Genomic DNA, 27,160 nt, shown 5'->3' with positions numbered 1-27,160 from the left:
TTTCCATTTTCACATCCCAGTTGTATCAAAATTGGTGAAACCCCTGGGGGTTTGAAATATACACTATACCCCTAGATGAATTCCCTGAGGGGTGTACTTTGCAAAATGTGGTGACTTGTGGGGGGGTTCCACTGTATTGGTGCTTTGGGAGTCTTGCTAATGCAACATGGCACCCACCATTCATTCCACCAAAATCTGTGCTGCCAAATCCAAAAATCACTCCTTCCCTTCTGAGTCCTGCTATGCGCCCCACTGGTATTTTTTGGTCACATGTGAGGCATTGCCGTACTCGGGAGAAATTGGGGCACAGATTTTGGGGTGCTTTGTCTCCTTCATTCCTTGTGAAAATGAAAAATTTTGAGCCAGAACTGCATGTTTGTGTAAAAAAATGTAATTTTCCATTTTCACATCCCAGTTGTACCAAAATTGGTGAAACCCCTGGGGGTTTGAAATGTACACTATACCCCTAGATGAATTCCCTGAGGGGTGTAGATTGCAAAATGGGGTGACTTGTGGGGAAGGTTCCTAACTTTTAGCACTTATGGTGCCTAGAAACCTACATGGTGCCTAAAAAAAAATCTCATAAAAAGGAGGCTCCAAAATCAAGTAGGTGCTCCTTCTATTATGAAGCCTGTGGTTTGGTCAACGTGCACACTAGGGCCACATATAGGATATTTTTGAAAACACAAGAATTGGGGGAATCAATTTTTAGTCACATTTCTCTAGTAAAATCTATTGTATTTGTTAGAAAAATGTATTAAAATTGAAACTCTGCAAAAAAAAAGAAATTTTGAAATTTCACCTACACTTTGTTTTAATTCCTGTGAAACACCTAAAGGGTTAACAAACTTCCAAAATGCTGTTTTGAATACTGTGAGGGGTGCAGTTTTTGAAATGGCATCATTTATGGGGGTGTCTCACATACAAGTCCCTCAAAGTCACATCAGAACTGAACTGGTCCCTAAAAAAATCAGTGTTTGAAATTTTCTTGAAAATTTGAGAATTTGCTAGTCATATTTGAAGCCTCCTAGTGTCCAAAAAAATGAAAAGGGGGTTGAAATAATGATGGCAACATAAAGTAGACATATGGTCTATGTTAGTTATTAACTATTTTGAGTGGTATGATTATTTGTCTCACAAGCAGAAAATTTAACATTTTGCATATTGCTAAATTTTCCATTTTTTCACGATATTTTGGTATTTTTCACAAAAAACCACAGACTGTATCGACCAAAATTTACCACTAACTTGAAGTACAATGTGTCACGAGAAAACAATCTCAAAATCACTGGGATAAGTAAAAGCAAAAAAAAGTTATCCCCACTTAAGTGAGACATGTCAGATTTGAAAAAAAGGGCTCTGTCATGAAGGCACAAACTGGCTCTGTCATGAAGGGGTTAATAATAAAAAAGACATACAAGCATATGCATAAAAAGTAGGTGGTGGCAGGGAGATTGTGAAGAGAAGATAGTCTGCAATTCCCATATATATATATATATATATATATATATATATAACAGACTTGGGGTCAGCACTCCTTGTAACTGAAATAACTTTGCCGGTGCCTTCACAGTAAATTGAAGATTAGTATCCAACGTGGGTGCGGCACTTGTAGCAATAATAAACACTATGCAAACACCTTAGTGATCAACGTTTCAATTTTTATCAAATTGTCATCAGGATCCTGATGACAAATTGCTAAAAATTGAAACGTTGATCACTAAGGCGTTTGCATAGTGTTTATTATTGCTACGAGTGCCGCACCCACGTTGGATACTATATATATATATATATATATATATATATATATATACTAGCTGACACGCCAGGCATTGCCCGGGAAAACCTTGCGTTTTTTTTATTTCCAAAATTGCTGAAAAAAGGCCTTCTTACAGTACACCGTGCCAAAGACCTAAGATTGTAATTTGTTAAAGATTCCCCCATAATGTTAGAATGTGTTTGCATTGATACTCAATGATGGTATTGAAATCAGGTGTGGTGTTGTTGTTTGAAACACAACGCTCCTGAGTTGATAACTTGTATGTGTTGATGAACTCTACATCCACTCCTGAGATTTAGCACCTATGACATACCCTCCAACATCTGAGGGTCAGAAATCGGTACAAAATCAGAAAGGGACGTGGCCACGGGAAAGGGGGCATGACCACACCTCCATATCTATACTTTCAACGTATAGTTTCTAGGGTGTGTAATTACAGGCGCTGAGTGCGTGGAGACTGGGTGGGCGTTACTTACTGCGCCATAATTAATTAAAAATGTAGCGTTCCCTGCCACTGCCGCTCCCCTCACCGATCCTGGCTGCAGCAGTCTCTGAAGTCTGGAGATCTGGAAAGCACATGTACCGACTGTCTCTACCAAACAATGGGGCAGCCCCTGAGTGTGGGAGCAGGTCCGCGGGCCTGGCCACATGACGTCATGACGCGAGGCACTCTACCTGGACTGCAATGCACCACTGGGAACGGGTGCAATCGGCCAAATTCTTCCCTACATCTGCTGGGCCAATCCACCTTTCCAGCCATCGCAATCATAAATGGGTGTATTGATAAGGTTTGGAGTGCACAAAGTTGAAGAATAACACTGAGATAATGATTTGCCATGTTAAAGTGTACAATTTACTCAATAAATCGTGAAAATTTCTCATCAACTGGGGACCCCCGGTAGGTGTACCAAACACCAACTATGCCACCAATATCCATACCCCCCTACACCTATAGATTTATTTGGCAACCCACCCCCATCCAAACAATTATCAGTTTGAATCAGAATTAGATTTTTAATCCTACTTTCCATTCTTGATTGTATTTCTATGTACACATATTTTTTTCAGGATTTATTGAGTAAATTTTCTACACTTTAACATGACAAATCTTCATCTCAGTCTTATTCTTCAACTTCTTACACTCATAACATTCAAACAAATACATGTAGCGCTCATGCCCATCGACCAAATATTATCTGTGAACCAAATGAGTCCGGGAAACCCTTAAGGCAGAGCAGTGCCTGATATCCAACTAACAGGGTGAGTGCAGTATACCCACATTGTATTGATCAATGGGTGCATTGGCCAGGACAAAGATTTCTCAGTGCAACTGGCCGGAGAGACGGATATTGGAAAAAAAGAAAAAACAGTACATTAGGTACAGTTTTTATTTGCCGGTACAGACTGTTAAATAAATGGCAAATTCTTTTTTATGTGTTCTGTGTGTGTTTGTATGTGTTTTGTGTGTGTGTTGTAGTGTATGTGGTTGTGTGTGTTGTGTTGTATGTATCTGTCCAATGCGTAAGTGTGTGAGGTGTGCTATGTAAATACAGTATGTGTATGTGTGTGTTGTGACTTTGTGTATCTGTGCAATGTTTAAGTGTGTGTTTTGTTTGTGTTGTACTGTTTTTTTGGGTGTGTGTGGTGAATGTGGGTGTGTGTGGTGCTGTTAGAGGTATGTTATGTGTGTGTGCTGTGTGTGTCTGCGCAATGTGTAAGTGCGTAAGGTGTGCTACGTATAAATGTGTGTGTGTAGTGTGCTGTGTGTTTCTGTGCAATGTTTAAGCAGGGCCGGATTTGCCACTAGGCCCGTGAGGCACGGGCCTAGGGGCGGCACAAACTAAGGGCGGCAGGCAGCCAGGACCCTCACCCGGTACATGTCACTAGCTCCGGGTCTCTATGGGTAGCAGCATCGGATGACCGAGCGGCAGCACTGACATCACCCCTTGCACAGCTGCCTGTAGAGACCCGGAGCTAGTGACCTGTGCCGGGCGAGGCTCCTGCTCACACAGGTGTCCAGCGGTACCTGCTACAGGAGCCTCTGGCGGGTGGGTGACGGGGACGCGCTGCAGGCGGAAATGGAGGAGTTCCGGTGGCTTGGAGAGGCAGCTGGAACTGAAGACGTTCTGGCAGGGCTGCTCTCCTCCTCCGTCGCTGACCTGAAGGGCGAGGACCGGCGGCTGCGGCAGCAGGTGAAGAGGCTGACCGGCCAAGTGGAGGCGCTGAGCCGGGCAGCGGGACTGAGTGCTGCGGATGGGCTGAGCAGGTACTGGAGGGGGGGGGGCGAACTAAAGTGTGGTGCCTAGGGGCGGCCTGACCCCCAAATCCGGCCCTTTGTTTAAGTGTGTGTGTTCTGTGTGTTGTACTGTTTTTGGGTGTGTGGTGTAATGAATGTGGGTATGTGTTGTACTGTGATTGGTGTGTTATGTGTGTGTGTTGTGTTGTGTGTATCTGCCGAATGTGTACGTTTTTGAGGTGCGCTACGTATATATGTGTGTGAAGTGTGCTGTGCGTATCCTGGCAATGTTTAAGTGTGTGTTCTTTGTGTTACTGTATCTGCACAATGTTTAAGTGTATATGTGTTCTGTGTGTTTGTTGTACTGTTTTTTGGTGTGTGTTGTAGTGTATATGGGTTTGTGTTGTACTGCATGTGGTGTGTTATGTGTGTGTGTTTTGTTTTTTTGTTGTGTGTATCTGTCCAATGTGTAAGTGTGTGAGGTGCGCTACGTATATATGTGTGTGTTGTGTGCTATGTGTGCGTATGTGGTGTACAGTGGCGTAACTACTGTAAGGCAGCCCCAGCAGCCGCTTGGGGGAGCAAGTGGCAGCGGGGTCTGTGTGGGCGCCGGCACCCACTCGATGCACTGACATGCTGCTGCCTGCTGCTGCTGGCCGAGCACTGGAGGCAAGTCAGCCGCAGCGCGGGTGTGGCCATGGTAGAGACGACGGTACTCTTTACCTAGAACGGCGCCCATCGGGGTGGTCGCAGGATCGCGGGCAGTACATAAACGGCCGCGACGCGATGCCCGCGATCACCGCGATTTTCCCATAGGGAACAATGTTAAAAAGTCAGATTGACCGCGATTTTGCATTCAATGCCTCAATGCCCGCGATTTTACCATAGGAATCAATGTTAAATGGGCTACAGAGCCCAAATAGGCTCAATTAACCCTTAAATGTCACCCCAATTTTTTGACGCCACCCCACGATCCACGCCAACCCGAAGCGTGGCGAGCGCAGCGAGCCCGCGAGGGGCGGCGGTACGCGTCCTCCGACCTTTTCATGCCCTACTATCCACGTCGGCGTGGAGTTGAGAATAGAATAGTGTGGCGAGCGCAGCGAGCCACCGAGCCCGAAGCGTGGCGAGCGCAGCGAGCCCCGCGAGGGGACGCGGATACCTTCACAGTTATACGCGTCCCCTCGCGGACTTCACAGGTGTCCGTGGCGACGCCGACACCTGTGAAGCCCGCGAAGGGACGCGTTTACCTGTGAAGGTATCCGCGTCCCCTCGCCACGCTTCGGGCTCGGTGGCTCGCTGCGCTCGCCACACTATTCTATTCTCAACTCCACGCCGACGTGGATAGTAGGGCATGAAAAGGTCGGAGGACGCGTACCGCCGCCCCTCGCGGGCTCGCTGCGCTCGCCACGCTTCGGGTTGGCGTGGATCGTGGGGTGGCGTAAAAAAATTGGGGTGACATTTAAGGGTTAATTGGGTCTATTTGGGCTCTGTAGCCCATTTAACATTGATTCCCATGGGAAAATCGCGGGCATTGAGGCATTTAACATTAAAATCGCGATCAATTAGGCTTTTTAACATTGTTCCCTATGGGAAAATCGCGGTGATCGCGGGTACACGATTTTGATGTACCCGCGATTTACCCGCGATGACCGCGATTTTTTACCCCCGACGCCCGCGATTCTGATCGCGGGCGCCGTTCTAGGTAAAGAGTACCGAGACGACAAATCCCCTCACTGATTCAATTGACTGTACACAGAGCCGGCTATTTGCTACTGTGTACAGGATGGAAGCGGATGGGAGTGCTAGGGCAGCCTGGGATGTGTTGGAGCCAAGGGAAGCAGCAGTGTCTGCTGGTCTCTCTCCTGCTTCAGCTTCTCCGTTATGCCTGGCGGGGGGGGGCACAAACATTTTTGCAGGGGGTGCAAAATTTATAGTTACGCCACTGGTGGTGTACTGTGTGTGTGTGTGCGTGTACAATGTGTACGTGTGTGTGTTATGTGTGGTCTCCTCAATTATTCCTAATTGTTTAAAGCCTACACCATAATGTTAGAATGTGTCATTCATACTCAATGACAGCAATAAAAGCAGGTGTGGAGTTGTTTCTTCGACAACGGTTTCCCAGATCGTCGATCTTTTTCCCCAGATCATCAATGAAGGCAAATTAAAACTTGGTGTTTTTTAAATTTCTAAGTGAAATTTCCCAAAAATGGCTTCGAGGTGCACACCAACGGGTCCAGAGGTATCTTGTTGCTGAATTTGGTGGCTCTGAGTGCCACGGTGTGTCCACAATGCAACAGACACGCAGACACGCACACACACACACTCTTCAACTTATTATATACTAGCTGACCCACCCGGCGTTGCCCGGGAAACCCTTGGGGTTTCTTTATTTCCAAAATTGCTAAAAAATGTCATCTTACAATATGCTGTGCCAAAGACCTAAGATTGTAATTTGTTATAGATTCCACCATAATGTTAGAATGTGTTTGCATTGATACTCAATGACGGCAATGAAATCAGGTGTGGTGTTGTTGTTTGAAACACAATGCTCCTGAGTTGATAACTTGTATGTGTTGATGAATTCCACATCCACTCCTGAGATTTAGCACCTACTGTATGACATATCCTCCAACATCTGAGGGTCAGAAATCGGTACAAAATCAGAAAGGGACGTGGCCACACCTCCATTTCTATACTTTCAAATTGTACAGTTTCTAGGGTGTGTAATTACAGGCGCTGAGTGCGAAGGGACCGGGGTAGGCGTTACTTACCCCGCCATAATTAATTAAAAATTCACTGCTCCCTGCCACTGCCACTCCCCTCACCGAACCTGCAACAGTCTCTGAGGTCTGGGGATCTGTAAAACACATGCACCGGGCATCTCTACCAAACAGTGGGGCAGCCCCTGAATGTGGGAGCAGGTCCACGGGCCTGGCCACATGATGTCATGACGCGACGCGACGCACGCTACCCGCACCACTGTAATGCCCCACTGGGAATGGGTGCAATGGGCCAAATTCTTCCCTACACCCGCCGAGCCAATCCACTGATCCAGCCATCACAATCATCAATGGGTGCATTGATAAGGTTTGAGTGTTGCCATGTTACAAAGTGTACAATTTACTCAATAAATCGTGAATAAAATGTAAGTGTACATAGAAGTACAATCAAGAAATGAAAGTAGGATTAAAAAATAAGTTCTGATTCAAACTGATAATTGTTTGGATGGGGTGGGTTGTGAAACAAATCTATAGGTGGGGGTATGGATATTGTGGGCATAATTGGTGTTTGTTACACCTACATGGGGCCCTCAATTGATGGGATTTTCACTACAGTGTCAGCGTCACATTGTCACCATAGGGGGATTCCCAATTGGCGTCCAGGTGGTCTTTTAGGGACCCTTTACAATTCTGTAGGTCTCTTCTCCTTGAGCTTACGGTCTCTCTTAATGATAGTCAATTACTGAGGGAGACCATAGGCTCCAGGAGAACAGACCAACAGAATTGTAAAGGGGTCCCTAAAAGACCACCTGAACCCCAATTGGAAATCCCCCTACGGTGACACTGTAGTGAAAATTTCTCATCATCTGGGTACCCCCTGTAGTTGTACCAAACACCAATTATGCCCACAATATCCATACCCCCTCCACCTATAGATTTGTTTCGCAACCCACCGCCATCCAAACAATGATCAGTTTAAATCATAATTTATTTTTTAATCCTACTTACATTTCTTGATTGTACTTCTATGTACACATATTTTTTTCACGATTTATTGAGTAAATTGTACACTATAACATGACAAATCTTCATCTCAGTCTTATTCTTCAACGTCTTACACATTTATAACATTCAAACAAATGCATGCAGCGCTCATGCCCATCGACCAAACATTATCTATGAACCAAAAGAGTCTGGGAAACCCTTAAGGCAGAGCAGTGCCTGATATCCAACTGACTAACAGGGTGAGTGCAGTGTACCCACTTTGTATTGATCTATGGGTGCATTGGCCAGGACAAAGATTTCTCAGTGCAACTGGAGCACTGGAGAGACGGATATGGGGAACAAAGTAGAAATGGTACATTAGGTACAGTTTTTATTTGCCGGTACAGACTGTTAAATAAATGGCAAATTATTTTTTATGTGTTCTGTGTGTTTGTGTGTGTTGTACTGTTTTTGTGTGTGTGTTGTAATGTATGTGGTTTTGTGTGTTATATTGTATGTATCTGTCCAATGCATAAGTGTGTGAGGTGTGCTATGTATATACAGTATGTGTGTGTTGTGTCTTTGTGTATCTGTGCAAAGTTTAAATGTGTGTTTTGTGTGTGTTGTACTGTTTTTTGGGTGTGTGTGGTGAATGTGGGTGTGTGTTGTGCTGTTAGAGGTATGTTATGTGTGTGTATCTGTGCAATGTTTAAGTGTGTGTTCTGTGTATTGTACTGTTTTTGGGTGTGTGTTGTAGTGAATGTTGGTGTGTGTTGTACTGTGAGTTGTCTGTTATGGGTGTGTGTTGTGTTGTGTGTATATCTGCCAAAGGTGTAAGTTTGTGAGGTGCGCTATGTATATATGTGTGTGTAGTGTGCTGTGCATATCCTGGCAATGTTTAAGTGTGTGTGTTCTCAGTGGCGTAGCTTGGTTTGGGGTGCCCCCCCCGCCGTTAATGGGGGGGCGCCTCCCCCCTCCCCGCCGGCCTCCCCACCCCCGCCGTTAATGGACTGGGGCCTCCCCCCCTCCCCACCCCGGCCGCCGATTCCACCCCCCCCCCCCCCATTGCCGCAGGCTTACCTGTCTGCGCGTCCCGGCTCCCCTCCTGGCTTCAATTAATAATTCTATGCAGACGGACCACGATAAAATGGCCGCCCCCATACCGCAAACAGTTTCAGAGAACTGTTTGCTTTATGGGGAGGCCATTTTATTGTGGTCCGTCTCCATAGAATTGATTGAAGCCAGGAGTTGTGTGTTTGTTGTACTGTTTTTGGGTGTGTGTTGTAGTGTGTATGGATTTGTATTGTACTGCATGCGGTGTGTTTCCAGCGATTTTAGCCCCTATCAGCCCCCGTGTGTACACAGCTTAAGTGTGTGAGGTATAAATGTGTGTGTTGTGTGCTATGTGTGCGTATGTGGTGTACTGTGTGTTTGTGTGTGTGTGTGTGTGTGCGTGTACAATGTGTACGTGTGTGTGTGTTATGTGTGGTCTATGTATATCCTCAATTATTTCCTAATTGTTTAAAGCCTTCACCATAATGTTAGAATGTGTCTGTCATACTCAATGACAGCAATGAAATCAGGTGTGGAGTTGTTCCTTCGTCCACGGTTTCCCAGATCGTCTATCTTTTCCCCAGATCATCAATGAAGGAAAATTAAAACTTGGTGTTTTTTAAAATTCTAAGTGAAATTTTCCAAAAACGGCTTCGAGGTGCACACCACCGGGTCCAGAGGTATCTTGTTGCCAAATTTGGTGTCTCTGAGTGCCACGGTGTGTCCGCAATGCGACGGACACGCACACACACACACACGCACACAGACTCTTCAACTTATTATATAGACTAGCTGACCCACCCGGCGTTGCCCGGGAAACCCTTGGGGTTTCTTTATTTCCAAAATTGCTGAAAAATGTCATCTTACAATATGCTGTGCCAAAGACCTAAGATTGTAATTTGTTATAGATTCCACCATAATGTTAGAATGTGTTTGCATTGATACTCAATGACGGCAATGAAATCAGGTGTGGTGTTGTTGTTTGAAACACAATGCTCCTGAGTTGATAACTTGTATGTGTTGATGAATTCCACATCCACTCCTGAGATTTAGCACCTACTGTATGACATATCCTCCAACATCTGAGGGTCAGAAATCGGTACAAAATCAGAAAGGGACGTGGCCACACCTCCATTTCTATACTTTCAAATTGTACAGTTTCTAGGGTGTGTAATTACAGGCGCTGAGTGCGAAGGGACCGGGGTAGGCGTTACTTACCCCGCCATAATTAATTAAAAATTCACTGCTCCCTGCCACTGCCACTCCCCTCACCGAACCTGCAACAGTCTCTGAGGTCTGGGGATCTGTAAAACACATGCACCGGGCATCTCTACCAAACAGTGGGGCAGCCCCTGAATGTGGGAGCAGGTCCACGGGCCTGGCCACATGATGTCATGACGCGACGCGACGCACGCTACCCGCACCACTGTAATGCCCCACTGGGAATGGGTGCAATGGGCCAAATTCTTCCCTACACCCGCCGAGCCAATCCACTGATCCAGCCATCACAATCATCAATGGGTGCATTGATAAGGTTTGAGTGTTGCCATGTTACAAAGTGTACAATTTACTCAATAAATCGTGAATAAAATGTAAGTGTACATAGAAGTACAATCAAGAAATGAAAGTAGGATTAAAAAATAAGTTCTGATTCAAACTGATAATTGTTTGGATGGGGTGGGTTGTGAAACAAATCTATAGGTGGGGGTATGGATATTGTGGGCATAATTGGTGTTTGTTACACCTACATGGGGCCCTCAATTGATGGGATTTTCACTACAGTGTCAGCGTCACATTGTCACCATAGGGGGATTCCCAATTGGCGTCCAGGTGGTCTTTTAGGGACCCTTTACAATTCTGTAGGTCTCTTCTCCTTGAGCTTACGGTCTCTCTTAATGATAGTCAATTACTGAGGGAGACCATAGGCTCCAGGAGAACAGACCAACAGAATTGTAAAGGGGTCCCTAAAAGACCACCTGAACCCCAATTGGAAATCCCCCTACGGTGACACTGTAGTGAAAATTTCTCATCATCTGGGTACCCCCTGTAGTTGTACCAAACACCAATTATGCCCACAATATCCATACCCCCTCCACCTATAGATTTGTTTCGCAACCCACCGCCATCCAAACAATGATCAGTTTAAATCATAATTTATTTTTTAATCCTACTTACATTTCTTGATTGTACTTCTATGTACACATATTTTTTTCACGATTTATTGAGTAAATTGTACACTATAACATGACAAATCTTCATCTCAGTCTTATTCTTCAACGTCTTACACATTTATAACATTCAAACAAATGCATGCAGCGCTCATGCCCATCGACCAAACATTATCTATGAACCAAAAGAGTCTGGGAAACCCTTAAGGCAGAGCAGTGCCTGATATCCAACTGACTAAAAGGGTGAGTGCAGTGTACCCACTTTGTATTGATCTATGGGTGCATTGGCCAGGACAAAGATTTCTCAGTGCAACTGGAGCACTGGAGAGACGGATATGGGGAACAAAGTAGAAATGGTACATTAGGTACAGTTTTTATTTGCCGGTACAGACTGTTAAATAAATGGCAAATTATTTTTTATGTGTTCTGTGTGTTTGTGTGTGTTGTACTGTTTTTGTGTGTGTGTTGTAATGTATGTGGTTTTGTGTGTTATATTGTATGTATCTGTCCAATGCATAAGTGTGTGAGGTGTGCTATGTATATACAGTATGTGTGTGTTGTGTCTTTGTGTATCTGTGCAAAGTTTAAATGTGTGTTTTGTGTGTGTTGTACTGTTTTTTGGGTGTGTGTGGTGAATGTGGGTGTGTGTTGTGCTGTTAGAGGTATGTTATGTGTGTGTATCTGTGCAATGTTTAAGTGTGTGTTCTGTGTATTGTACTGTTTTTGGGTGTGTGTTGTAGTGAATGTTGGTGTGTGTTGTACTGTGAGTTGTCTGTTATGTGTGTGTGTTGTGTTGTGTGTATATCTGCCGAAGGTGTAAGTTTGTGAGGTGCGCTATGTATATATGTGTGTGTAGTGTGCTGTGCATATCCTGGCAATGTTTGAGTGTGTGTGTTCTCAGTGGCGTAGCTTGGTTTGGGGTGCCCCCCCCGCCGTTAATGGGGGGGCGCCTCCCCCCTCCCCGCCGGCCTCCCCACCCCCGCCGTTAATGGACTGGGGCCTCCCCCCCTCCCCACCCCGGCCGCCGATTCCACCCCCCCCCCCCCCATTGCCGCAGGCTTACCTGTCTGCGCGTCCCGGCTCCCCTCCTGGCTTCAATTAATAATTCTATGCAGACGGACCACGATAAAATGGCCGCCCCCATACCGCAAACAGTTTCAGAGAACTGTCTGCTTTATGGGGAGGCCATTTTATTGTGGTCCGTCTCCATAGAATTGATTGAAGCCAGGAGTTGTGTGTTTGTTGTACTGTTTTTGGGTGTGTGTTGTAGTGTGTATGGATTTGTATTGTACTGCATGCGGTGTGTTTCCAGCGATTTTAGCCCCTATCAGCCCCCGTGTGTACACAGCTTAAGTGTGTGAGGTATAAATGTGTGTGTTGTGTGCTATGTGTGCGTATGTGGTGTACTGTGTGTTTGTGTGTGTGTGTGTGTGTGCGTGTACAATGTGTACGTGTGTGTGTGTTATGTGTGGTCTATGTATATCCTCAATTATTTCCTAATTGTTTAAAGCCTTCACCATAATGTTAGAATGTGTCTGTCATACTCAATGACAGCAATGAAATCAGGTGTGGAGTTGTTCCTTCGTCCACGGTTTCCCAGATCGTCTATCTTTTCCCCAGATCATCAATGAAGGAAAATTAAAACTTGGTGTTTTTTAAAATTCTAAGTGAAATTTTCCAAAAACGGCTTCGAGGTGCACACCACCGGGTCCAGAGGTATCTTGTTGCCAAATTTGGTGTCTCTGAGTGCCACGGTGTGTCCGCAATGCGACGGACACGCACACACACACACACGCACACAGACTCTTCAACTTATTATATAGACTAGCTGACCCACCCGGCGTTGCCCGGGAAACCCTTGGGGTTTCTTTATTTCCAAAATTGCTGAAAAATGTCATCTTACAATATGCTGTGCCAAAGACCTAAGATTGTAATTTGTTATAGATTCCACCATAATGTTAGAATGTGTTTGCATTGATACTCAATGACGGCAATGAAATCAGGTGTGGTGTTGTTGTTTGAAACACAATGCTCCTGAGTTGATAACTTGTATGTGTTGATGAATTCCACATCCACTCCTGAGATTTAGCACCTACTGTATGACATATCCTCCAACATCTGAGGGTCAGAAATCGGTACAAAATCAGAAAGGGACGTGGCCACACCTCCATTTCTATACTTTCAAATTGTACAGTTTCTAGGGTGTGTAATTACAGGCGCTGAGTGCGAAGGGACCGGGGTAGGCGTTACTTACCCCGCCATAATTAATTAAAAATTCACTGCTCCCTGCCACTGCCACTCCCCTCACCGAACCTGCAACAGTCTCTGAGGTCTGGGGATCTGTAAAACACATGCACCGGGCATCTCTACCAAACAGTGGGGCAGCCCCTGAATGTGGGAGCAGGTCCACGGGCCTGGCCACATGATGTCATGACGCGACGCGACGCACGCTACCCGCACCACTGTAATGCCCCACTGGGAATGGGTGCAATGGGCCAAATTCTTCCCTACACCCGCCGAGCCAATCCACTGATCCAGCCATCACAATCATCAATGGGTGCATTGATAAGGTTTGAGTGTTGCCATGTTACAAAGTGTACAATTTACTCAATAAATCGTGAATAAAATGTAAGTGTACATAGAAGTACAATCAAGAAATGAAAGTAGGATTAAAAAATAAGTTCTGATTCAAACTGATAATTGTTTGGATGGGGTGGGTTGTGAAACAAATCTATAGGTGGGGGTATGGATATTGTGGGCATAATTGGTGTTTGTTACACCTACATGGGGCCCTCAATTGATGGGATTTTCACTACAGTGTCAGCGTCACATTGTCACCATAGGGGGATTCCCAATTGGCGTCCAGGTGGTCTTTTAGGGACCCTTTACAATTCTGTAGGTCTCTTCTCCTTGAGCTTACGGTCTCTCTTAATGATAGTCAATTACTGAGGGAGACCATAGGCTCCAGGAGAACAGACCAACAGAATTGTAAAGGGGTCCCTAAAAGACCACCTGAACCCCAATTGGAAATCCCCCTACGGTGACACTGTAGTGAAAATTTCTCATCATCTGGGTACCCCCTGTAGTTGTACCAAACACCAATTATGCCCACAATATCCATACCCCCTCCACCTATAGATTTGTTTCGCAACCCACCGCCATCCAAACAATGATCAGTTTAAATCATAATTTATTTTTTAATCCTACTTACATTTCTTGATTGTACTTCTATGTACACATATTTTTTTCACGATTTATTGAGTAAATTGTACACTATAACATGACAAATCTTCATCTCAGTCTTATTCTTCAACGTCTTACACATTTATAACATTCAAACAAATGCATGCAGCGCTCATGCCCATCGACCAAACATTATCTATGAACCAAAAGAGTCTGGGAAACCCTTAAGGCAGAGCAGTGCCTGATATCCAACTGACTAACAGGGTGAGTGCAGTGTACCCACTTTGTATTGATCTATGGGTGCATTGGCCAGGACAAAGATTTCTCAGTGCAACTGGAGCACTGGAGAGACGGATATGGGGAACAAAGTAGAAATGGTACATTAGGTACAGTTTTTATTTGCCGGTACAGACTGTTAAATAAATGGCAAATTATTTTTTATGTGTTCTGTGTGTTTGTGTGTGTTGTACTGTTTTTGTGTGTGTGTTGTAATGTATGTGGTTTTGTGTGTTATATTGTATGTATCTGTCCAATGCATAAGTGTGTGAGGTGTGCTATGTATATACAGTATGTGTGTGTTGTGTCTTTGTGTATCTGTGCAAAGTTTAAATGTGTGTTTTGTGTGTGTTGTACTGTTTTTTGGGTGTGTGTGGTGAATGTGGGTGTGTGTTGTGCTGTTAGAGGTATGTTATGTGTGTGTATCTGTGCAATGTTTAAGTGTGTGTTCTGTGTATTGTACTGTTTTTGGGTGTGTGTTGTAGTGAATGTTGGTGTGTGTTGTACTGTGAGTTGTCTGTTATGTGTGTGTGTTGTGTTGTGTGTATATCTGCCGAAGGTGTAAGTTTGTGAGGTGCGCTATGTATATATGTGTGTGTAGTGTGCTGTGCATATCCTGGCAATGTTTAAGTGTGTGTGTTCTCAGTGGCGTAGCTTGGTTTGGGGTGCCCCCCCCGCCGTTAATGGGGGGGCGCCTCCCCCCTCCCCGCCGGCCTCCCCACCCCCGCCGTTAATGGACTTGGGCCTCCCCCCCTCCCCACCCCGGCCGCCGATTCCACCCCCCCCCCCCCCATTGCCGCAGGCTTACCTGTCTGCGCGTCCCGGCTCCCCTCCTGGCTTCAATTAATAATTCTATGCAGACGGACCACGATAAAATGGCCGCCCCCATACCGCAAACAGTTTCAGAGAACTGTCTGCTTTATGGGGAGGCCATTTTATTGTGGTCCGTCTCCATAGAATTGATTGAAGCCAGGAGTTGTGTGTTTGTTGTACTGTTTTTGGGTGTGTGTTGTAGTGTGTATGGATTTGTATTGTACTGCATGCGGTGTGTTTCCAGCGATTTTAGCCCCTATCAGCCCCCGTGTGTACACAGCTTAAGTGTGTGAGGTATAAATGTGTGTGTTGTGTGCTATGTGTGCGTATGTGGTGTACTGTGTGTTTGTGTGTGTGTGTGTGTGTGCGTGTACAATGTGTACGTGTGTGTGTGTTATGTGTGGTCTATGTATATCCTCAATTATTTCCTAATTGTTTAAAGCCTTCACCATAATGTTAGAATGTGTCTGTCATACTCAATGACAGCAATGAAATCAGGTGTGGAGTTGTTCCTTCGTCCACGGTTTCCCAGATCGTCTATCTTTTCCCCAGATCATCAATGAAGGAAAATTAAAACTTGGTGTTTTTTAAAATTCTAAGTGAAATTTTCCAAAAACGGCTTCGAGGTGCACACCACCGGGTCCAGAGGTATCTTGTTGCCAAATTTGGTGTCTCTGAGTGCCACGGTGTGTCCGCAATGCGACGGACACGCACACACACACACACGCACACAGACTCTTCAACTTATTATATAGAAGACAAGTGCGGCAATGGGTGGAGATGGATCATTGTGGGGGCGGCCATAATGGCATTGTCACATACATTCACTGTGATCCCAAACATGGCTGGCCTGTGCCTGGCTTCGTAGCTAGGCTGTGCAAAATGTTGTGGGCACATCACGAGGACGGACTACATGTTGTAGTTTTAAAAGGATTCACAAATCTACAACCCAAGCTGAATTAGGTCCACTGAGCGTTATTCATAGACACAGTTTTACACAGTGCAGCACCAGGTTGACAGTCAAACTTGCACAAGGTCAAGGTCGACACATGTAAAAGGTGGCATAGAAATGGTCAACACATGAAAGGGTCAACTTGATTCTTTTACTTTCTATGTTAATACTGACAAATGATATCCACAATTAGTGCATCGCGTTCACTCAGAATGCTTTGGGCCAGGTGTGTTTCACTGCTACTGTGCACACACTTTACTGTTCCCACTCATGGTCCAGGATGGCAAAGTATGAAAAAAATGTATCGAACAATGTCACGTTGACTATATACTTGTCTTGACCTTTTTGTTTATGTCAACCTTGTGCATATACAGTATGTAACCCAAATGGTATTAACCTAATCACCATTGACCCATCATCTGTATCCTCTTACAACATGCATGGCTTCATATGAAGGATTTTGAAACATTGTAGTTAATGTATTTCGACCTAAGGCAGCATTTGTATTCAGGGCCGCTAAAACCTCCACTGAGCCTCGGAAAAAAAGGGTGTGTGGTCAACAGGAGGGGGCATGGCCACGCCCCTGTGGGAAAAAAATGAAAAACATTTGCAGGGGTTGCGGGCTGTGTGCCAAAGTACAGGCTGCTGCTGTGCGCTGAGATGGGGAGAGAGGCTGTGCTGCTGCGGCAGACTGTCCTCGCTGCCCGGTCTCTGCAAGGCGGAAGAGGGGAGTGGGACCTGGGCCTCTGCATCAGACACGGGCCCAGGTAAAAAGTACCTGCCCCCCCTCCCCATCTTGACAGCACTGATTGTATTGTATTTAAGTCATAATTTCTGTTTTATTTTTAACATCACCCTAGCATTCATACTTGTGGATTGATAGATCTACAGTGTCTAGATAGACAGTCAGTAGTTCGACAGCAGAAGGTGGACATGCAATAGGTCGACAGGGTAAAAAAGTCGACATTCAAAAGGTAGCTCATCAAATGGTGAGAAGTTTGACAATCAAAAGGTCGACATGAGTATTTCAATTTTTTTTGTCAATGTCAACACCTGTCAACATGGACCCCCAATTTCTGTAACATCTGACCTCGCATGGCTCGATTCGCTCGCCATGCTTCGGGCAGGGTGCCTCGCTATACTCAGCCACTATTATATTCTCCCCTATGCCGACATGGATGGTAAAGTATAAAAAAAACAATTGTGGAAAAATCATATCGACCTTTTGACCTTTTCAGCCTTTTACCTCTGTTGACCTTATGAATGTCGAACTTTGTAATGTCAACCTTTTGACCCTGTTGACCTATTGCATGTCGACCATATGCTATTGACTTATTGACTATCTAGACCAGTGGCCGCCAACCCGTCGCTCGCGAGCTACCGGTAGCTCGCCTGAGCGAAACGGGTGGCTCGACCACTGCTGCCTGCCCGGTCCGCCCGCCCGCCTGCCCGCTGTTGCCGCAGGCTTGCGGCGCTATAGCCGCCACCTCGCGCCGCTATAGCCGCCGCCTTGCCCTGCTACAGCCGCCGTCAGCTTCCCCCCCCCGCTGTAGTCCTTGTACGGGGAGTCGGGACCAGAGGAGACAGCAGGCGCTAGAAGTCATATTTGACCTCTAGCGTCTGACAGGGAGCACCGCGCTAAGCGCTCCCGGCACTTCCGGGTAACGCTGCAGCGCTGTGTTCACTGTCAGATCTGCAAATATGACTTCTAGCATGGTGTGGGGGGCTCCATAAGCCAGCCAGATGATGGAGCTGAGCTGAGCTCCGAACGCGGCAGCAGCAGCAGCAATGACTAATTTATTTATTACTAGCTGACCCACCCGGCGTTGCCCGGGAAACCCTTGGGGTTTCTTTATTTCCAAAATTGCTAAAAAATGTCATCTTACAATATGCTGTGCCAAAGACCTAAGATTGTAATTTGTTATAGATTCCACCATAATGTTAGAATGTGTTTGCATTGATACTCAATGACGGCAATGAAATCAGGTGTGGTGTTGTTGTTTGAAACACAATGCTCCTGAGTTGATAACTTGTATGTGTTGATGAATTCCACATCCACTCCTGAGATTTAGCACCTACTGTATGACATATCCTCCAACATCTGAGGGTCAGAAATCGGTACAAAATCAGAAAGGGACGTGGCCACACCTCCATTTCTATACTTTCAAATTGTACAGTTTCTAGGGTGTGTAATTACAGGCGCTGAGTGCGAAGGGACCGGGGTAGGCGTTACTTACCCCGCCATAATTAATTAAAAATTCACTGCTCCCTGCCACTGCCACTCCCCTCACCGAACCTGCAACAGTCTCTGAGGTCTGGGGATCTGTAAAACACATGCACCGGGCATCTCTACCAAACAGTGGGGCAGCCCCTGAATGTGGGAGCAGGTCCACGGGCCTGGCCACATGATGTCATGACGCGACGCGACGCACGCTACCCGCACCACTGTAATGCCCCACTGGGAATGGGTGCAATGGGCCAAATTCTTCCCTACACCCGCCGAGCCAATCCACTGATCCAGCCATCACAATCATCAATGGGTGCATTGATAAGGTTTGAGTGTTGCCATGTTACAAAGTGTACAATTTACTCAATAAATCGTGAATAAAATGTAAGTGTACATAGAAGTACAATCAAGAAATGAAAGTAGGATTAAAAAATAAGTTCTGATTCAAACTGATAATTGTTTGGATGGGGTGGGTTGTGAAACAAATCTATAGGTGGGGGTATGGATATTGTGGGCATAATTGGTGTTTGTTACACCTACATGGGGCCCTCAATTGATGGGATTTTCACTACAGTGTCAGCGTCACATTGTCACCATAGGGGGATTCCCAATTGGCGTCCAGGTGGTCTTTTAGGGACCCTTTACAATTCTGTAGGTCTCTTCTCCTTGAGCTTACGGTCTCTCTTAATGATAGTCAATTACTGAGGGAGACCATAGGCTCCAGGAGAACAGACCAACAGAATTGTAAAGGGGTCCCTAAAAGACCACCTGAACCCCAATTGGAAATCCCCCTACGGTGACACTGTAGTGAAAATTTCTCATCATCTGGGTACCCCCTGTAGTTGTACCAAACACCAATTATGCCCACAATATCCATACCCCCTCCACCTATAGATTTGTTTCGCAACCCACCGCCATCCAAACAATGATCAGTTTAAATCATAATTTATTTTTTAATCCTACTTACATTTCTTGATTGTACTTCTATGTACACATATTTTTTTCACGATTTATTGAGTAAATTGTACACTATAACATGACAAATCTTCATCTCAGTCTTATTCTTCAACGTCTTACACATTTATAACATTCAAACAAATGCATGCAGCGCTCATGCCCATCGACCAAACATTATCTATGAACCAAAAGAGTCTGGGAAACCCTTAAGGCAGAGCAGTGCCTGATATCCAACTGACTAACAGGGTGAGTGCAGTGTACCCACTTTGTATTGATCTATGGGTGCATTGGCCAGGACAAAGATTTCTCAGTGCAACTGGAGCACTGGAGAGACGGATATGGGGAACAAAGTAGAAATGGTACATTAGGTACAGTTTTTATTTGCCGGTACAGACTGTTAAATAAATGGCAAATTATTTTTTATGTGTTCTGTGTGTTTGTGTGTGTTGTACTGTTTTTGTGTGTGTGTTGTAATGTATGTGGTTTTGTGTGTTATATTGTATGTATCTGTCCAATGCATAAGTGTGTGAGGTGTGCTATGTATATACAGTATGTGTGTGTTGTGTCTTTGTGTATCTGTGCAAAGTTTAAATGTGTGTTTTGTGTGTGTTGTACTGTTTTTTGGGTGTGTGTGGTGAATGTGGGTGTGTGTTGTGCTGTTAGAGGTATGTTATGTGTGTGTATCTGTGCAATGTTTAAGTGTGTGTTCTGTGTATTGTACTGTTTTTGGGTGTGTGTTGTAGTGAATGTTGGTGTGTGTTCAGTAGCGAACGCAGGGGGGGTTTCTGAGTACCCAGAAACCCCCCTCAGGAGTCTAATGGCCCTATACTGAAAGCTGAGGGTCCCCTCTTTCCATAAGTACAAGAATTTAAAAAATCGGTCCTTGGGAACCGGAGATATCTGACTTCAAAGCAGTGGTCCCCATCCAAGCCTGTTAATTGCTCTTCCCAGTCAGATATTTCAGCTTCTGTCTGACTTAGAGTTTCTCTGAGGGTATATTCCAAAAGCTGGGACTCTCTCCCTTTGATGGATACTAGTAGCTTGTCTCTACTGTTCCCCGAACCAGAGATATCAGCCTTCCAGCAGCTGATTACTGCTCCAGTTTCACACACATGGTATGTAGTTTTATATACTCATTGGCAGATTGCTCTGCCTCCTGAACTCTGATCTCCTAGTCTCCAATACCATTTGGTAGGTGGGATTCTCTAGTTTTTAATTCCATTAAAATCTTAGAAATCTATTTCCGGGAACTGGAGATATCTACAGTCAAGCAAGCTGTCCTCCCACCAGAAAATTATGGATAATAAGCCCACTCCACTATACATCCCCCTGGGACATCAAACCTTCCCCCACCCCTAATGCTGGAGGATCCCAATACATTGCTATGCCCAGGGGTCTACACTGCTGTTGACGTCCCTGCTTGTATATATGTATATGTATATATATTTTTATTTATTTATATATATATATACATATATATACACTGTATATATGTGTGTGTGTGTGTGTGTGTGTGTATGTGAAAATATATGTATATATATATATATATATATCTATATAATAAGTTGAAGAGTCTGTGTGCGTGTGTGTGTGTGTGCGTGTCCGTCGCATTGCGGACACACCGTGGCACTCAGAGACACCAAATTTGGCAACAAGATACCTCTGGACCCGGTGGTGTGCACCTCGAAGCCGTTTTTGGAAAATTTCACTTAGAATTTTAAAAAACACCAAGTTTTAATTTTCCTTCATTGATGATCTGGGGAAAAGATAGACGATCTGGGAAACCGTGGACGAAGGAACAACTCCACACCTGATTTCATTGCTGTCATTGAGTATGACAGACACATTCTAACATTATGGTGAAGGCTTTAAACAATTAGGAAATAATTGAGGATATACATAGACCACACATAACACACACACACGTACACATTGTACACGCACACACACACACACACACAAACACACAGTACACCACATACGCACACATAGCACACAACACACACATTTATACCTCACACACTTAAGCTGTGTACACACGGGGGCTGATAGGGGCTAAAATCGCTGGAAACACACCGCATGCAGTACAATACAAATCCATACACACTACAACACACACCCAAAAACAGTACAACAAACACACAACTCCTGGCTTCAATCAATTCTATGGAGACGGACCACAATAAAATGGCCTCCCCATAAAGCAGACAGTTCTCTGAAACTGTTTGCGGTATGGGGGCGGCCATTTTATCGTGGTCCGTCTGCATAGAATTATTAATTGAAGCCAGGAGGGGAGCCGGGACGCGCAGACAGGTAAGCCTGCGGCAATGGGGGGGGGGGGGGGTGGAATCGGCGGCCGGGGTGGGGAGGGGGGGAGGCCCAAGTCCATTAACGGCGGGGGTGGGGAGGCCGGCGGGGAGGGGGGAGGCGCCCCCCCATTAACGGCGGGGGGGGCACCCCAAACCAAGCTACGCCACTGAGAACACACACACTTAAACATTGCCAGGATATGCACAGCACACTACACACACATATATACATAGCGCACCTCACAAACTTACACCTTCGGCAGATATACACACAACACAACACACACACATAACAGACAACTCACAGTACAACACACACCAACATTCACTACAACACACACCCAAAAACAGTACAATACACAGAACACACACTTAAACATTGCACAGATACACACACATAACATACCTCTAACAGCACAACACACACCCACATTCACCACACACACCCAAAAAACAGTACAACACACACAAAACACACATTTAAACTTTGCACAGATACACAAAGACACAACACACACATACTGTATATACATAGCACACCTCACACACTTATGCATTGGACAGATACATACAATATAACACACAAAACCACATACATTACAACACACACACAAAAACAGTACAACACACACAAACACACAGAACACATAAAAAATAATTTGCCATTTATTTAACAGTCTGTACCGGCAAATAAAAACTGTACCTAATGTACCATTTCTACTTTGTTCCCCATATCCGTCTCTCCAGTGCTCCAGTTGCACTGAGAAATCTTTGTCCTGGCCAATGCACCCATAGATCAATACAAAGTGGGTACACTGCACTCACCCTGTTAGTCAGTTGGATATCAGGCACTGCTCTGCCTTAAGGGTTTCCCAGACTCTTTTGGTTCATAGATAATGTTTGGTCGATGGGCATGAGCGCTGCATGCATTTGTTTGAATGTTATAAATGTGTAAGACGTTGAAGAATAAGACTGAGATGAAGATTTGTCATGTTATAGTGTACAATTTACTCAATAAATCGTGAAAAAAATATGTGTACATAGAAGTACAATCAAGAAATGTAAGTAGGATTAAAAAATAAATTATGATTTAAACTGATCATTGTTTGGATGGCGGTGGGTTGCGAAACAAATCTATAGGTGGAGGGGGTATGGATATTGTGGGCATAATTGGTGTTTGGTACAACTACAGGGGGTACCCAGATGATGAGAAATTTTCACTACAGTGTCACCGTAGGGGGATTTCCAATTGGGGTTCAGGTGGTCTTTTAGGGACCCCTTTACAATTCTGTTGGTCTGTTCTCCTGGAGCCTATGGTCTCCCTCAGTAATTGACTATCATTAAGAGAGACCGTAAGCTCAAGGAGAAGAGACCTACAGAATTGTAAAGGGTCCCTAAAAGACCACCTGGACGCCAATTGGGAATCCCCCTATGGTGACAATGTGACGCTGACACTGTAGTGAAAATCCCATCAATTGAGGGCCCCATGTAGGTGTAACAAACACCAATTATGCCCACAATATCCATACCCCCACCTATAGATTTGTTTCACAACCCACCCCATCCAAACAATTATCAGTTTGAATCAGAACTTATTTTTTAATCCTACTTTCATTTCTTGATTGTACTTCTATGTACACTTACATTTTATTCACGATTTATTGAGTAAATTGTACACTTTGTAACATGGCAACACTCAAACCTTATCAATGCACCCATTGATGATTGTGATGGCTGGATCAGTGGATTGGCTCGGCGGGTGTAGGGAAGAATTTGGCCCATTGCACCCATTCCCAGTGGGGCATTACAGTGGTGCGGGTAGCGTGCGTCGCGTCGCGTCATGACATCATGTGGCCAGGCCCGTGGACCTGCTCCCACATTCAGGGGCTGCCCCACTGTTTGGTAGAGATGCCCGGTGCATGTGTTTTACAGATCCCCAGACCTCAGAGACTGTTGCAGGTTCGGTGAGGGGAGTGGCAGTGGCAGGGAGCAGTGAATTTTTAATTAATTATGGCGGGGTAAGTAACGCCTACCCCGGTCCCTTCGCACTCAGCGCCTGTAATTACACACCCTAGAAACTGTACAATTTGAAAGTATAGAAATGGAGGTGTGGCCACGTCCCTTTCTGATTTTGTACCGATTTCTGACCCTCAGATGTTGGAGGATATGTCATACAGTAGGTGCTAAATCTCAGGAGTGGATGTGGAATTCATCAACACATACAAGTTATCAACTCAGGAGCATTGTGTTTCAAACAACAACACCACACCTGATTTCATTGCCGTCATTGAGTATCAATGCAAACACATTCTAACATTATGGTGGAATCTATAACAAATTACAATCTTAGGTCTTTGGCACAGCATATTGTAAGATGACATTTTTCAGCAATTTTGGAAATAAAGAAACCCCAAGGGTTTCCCGGGCAACGCCGGGTGGGTCAGCTAGTATATATATATATATATATATAAAATTATATAAAATTATTATTATTTATATACATTTGGTCTATCTATAATATTTTAACTGACCCGGAATATACTGGGTCACCTAAGTGTCCATCTCCGTGCTTTGCTCCGCCCCTCTGGAAACCCCCTTCTGAAAATCCTGCGTTTGCCCCTGGTGTTGTACTGTGAGTTGTCTGTTATGGGTGTGTGTTGTGTTGTGTGTATATCTGCCGAAAGGTGTAAGTTTGTGAGGTGCGCTATGTATATATGTGTGTGTAGTGTGCTGTGCATATCCTGGCAATGTTTAAGTGTGTGTGTTCTCAGTGGCGTAGCTTGGTTTGGGGTGCCCCCCCCGCCGTTAATGGGGGGGCGCCTCCCCCCTCCCCGCCGGCCTCCCCACCCCCGCCGTTAATGGACTGGGGCCTCCCCCCCTCCCCACCCCGGCCGCCGATTCCACCCCCCCCCCCCATTGCCGCAGGCTTACCTGTCTGCGCGTCCCGGCTCCCCTCCTGGCTTCAATTAATAATTCTATGCAGACGGACCACGATAAAATGGCCGCCCCCATACCGCAAACAGTTTCAGAGAACTGTCTGCTTTATGGGGAGGCCATTTTATTGTGGTCCGTCTCCATAGAATTGATTGAAGCCAGGAGTTGTGTGTTTGTTGTACTGTTTTTGGGTGTGTGTTGTAGTGTGTATGGATTTGTATTGTACTGCATGCGGTGTGTTTCCAGCGATTTTAGCCCCTATCAGCCCCCGTGTGTACACAGCTTAAGTGTGTGAGGTATAAATGTGTGTGTTGTGTGCTATGTGTGCGTATGTGGTGTACTGTGTGTTTGTGTGTGTGTGTGTGTGTGCGTGTACAATGTGTACGTGTGTGTGTGTTATGTGTGGTCTATGTATATCCTCAATTATTTCCTAATTGTTTAAAGCCTTCACCATAATGTTAGAATGTGTCTGTCATACTCAATGACAGCAATGAAATCAGGTGTGGAGTTGTTCCTTCGTCCACGGTTTCCCAGATCGTCTATCTTTTCCCCAGATCATCAATGAAGGAAAATTAAAACTTGGTGTTTTTTAAAATTCTAAGTGAAATTTTCCAAAAACGGCTTCGAGGTGCACACCACCGGGTCCAGAGGTATCTTGTTGCCAAATTTGGTGTCTCTGAGTGCCACGGTGTGTCCGCAATGCGACGGACACGCACACACACACACACGCACACAGACTCTTCAACTTATTATATAGATATATATATATATATACTAGGTGATTCATCGCGCCCTACGAGCGCTCTTCACACCGTCGTAAGGGGCTGCGCCCCCTTAATTTGTGAACATTTGTATATGAGAAAGATGGTTAGAATTGTATGAAAGATGGCCTGTATTGCAACTTGAGTTATAGGTGAAATGTGTTAAATAGAGAGCATATGATGTGGAAGGGGTGTGTATTGTTTTGTTTTATTAAAAAGCGGTTACAGAGTAAGATGTACATTGATAGGGTGGATGGTACAGTGACATTTGTGGGTGTGGGGGGGGGGGGCTGTGTGTGCATGTTGTTTAGGTGTGTGTGTGCAATAGTATAGTAGGGTGTTTCTGAGTCAGCGGCTCCCCACTGGCGGAGGTCACGACACAGGAAAACAGGAGGCTGGGTAGTGATAGGGGTGTGTGGGCATAAGGGAGACTAAAGAGGAGGGCGGGAGATATTGTGCAGCTTCTGCCAGTGGGTGAGGGTCCAGCGTGGCAGTACAGGAGTACAGGATGGTGGCCCTTAGTCAGTGTCTCCTCCTACTGGGTGGGAGTTCGGGTGCATGAGAGCAGGAGGCTGGGCTATGAGGCATGATAGGGGCATGTGGGCAAAACAGCGTCAGCGACTTCCCAGTGGTGGAAGTTACGGTTCAGGAGAGCAGGAAGCTGGGTAATAATAGGGGTGTGTGAGTATACGGGGACTAAAGAGGGGCTTAGGGGTGCCGTGAATTGCGGGAGGGGCGCGGGGGGTGCCGTGAATCAAGGGAGGGGCGCGGGGGTGCCGTGAATCAAGGGAGGGAGGGGGCGCAGGTGTCGGCGAATCGCGGGAGAGGGCGTGAATTGCGCGAGGGGGTGGCACGATGAATCACCTAGTTGGTTATATATTCTTGTAGAAGGATGGTAGGATGTTGCTGTCATTCAGAATGCATTTACATAAACAGTAACAGTAGCAGTAAAAGGTCTGACTTAAAACACCTACAGTAAAACAGAACAGGTGTTATATATTATACAAAGAATTGGTTGATGATGTGTAGGTTGATGTGCACATAGTTCATAGTTGTCACTGGAAAAAAAATTGCTACAAGAAAAAATCAACACAGAAAGTTCAACACATGTAAATGTTGACATAAGTGTGTCACTTCATCGGTGTCCATGTCGACACATGAGAATGAATATGAAAACATTCAAAAAAAGAAAAATAAATCTTCAAAAACTCATGTCAACCTTTTTCATTGTCGACCATAGCCGTGCCAGTGTTTTGCATGTGCCATTTAATCCTGGGGTTGCCGTGAATCGCGCGCGGGGGTGTGGGGGGGAGGTGAGGGGTGTCCGCGAATCACGGGAGGAGGGGTCGTGGGTGGATGCCATGAATTGCGGGAGGGGGGGTCGCGGGGGGGGGGGGGGGAGTGGGTGCGGCGAATCGTGGGATGGGGGGGGGGGCGCGGGGGGTTGCAGTGAATCGCGGGAGGGTGGGTCGCGGGGGATTACCGCAATGACAGGAGGGGGGGTCAGGGGTGGGGAATCGCGGTAGGGGGGGTCGTGGGGGGCACCGTGAACCGCGGGAGGGGGGGCCAGAGGGGTTGGCGCGAATCGTGGGAGGTGGGGTCGCGGGGTGCCGCGAATCGCAGGAGGGGGGGGTGTCACGGGGTGGGGCCGCGAATCGTGGGAGTCACCGGGGGTGCCGCGAATTTGCGGGGGGTGTGCTGCAAATTGCGGGAGGGGGGTCATGGGGGGTGCCGCGAATCGCCACAAGAAAAAAATCAACTCAGAAAGGTCAACACATGTAAATGTTGACATAAGTGTGGCACT

This window comes from Crinia signifera, chromosome 9 (genome assembly GCF_055691185.1).
Source record: "Crinia signifera chromosome 9, ASM5569118v1, whole genome shotgun sequence".
NCBI classification, from domain to species: domain Eukaryota; kingdom Metazoa; phylum Chordata; class Amphibia; order Anura; family Myobatrachidae; genus Crinia; species Crinia signifera.
The sequence above is the reverse complement of the archived record's forward strand: the minus strand, read 5'-3'. Positions refer to the sequence as shown.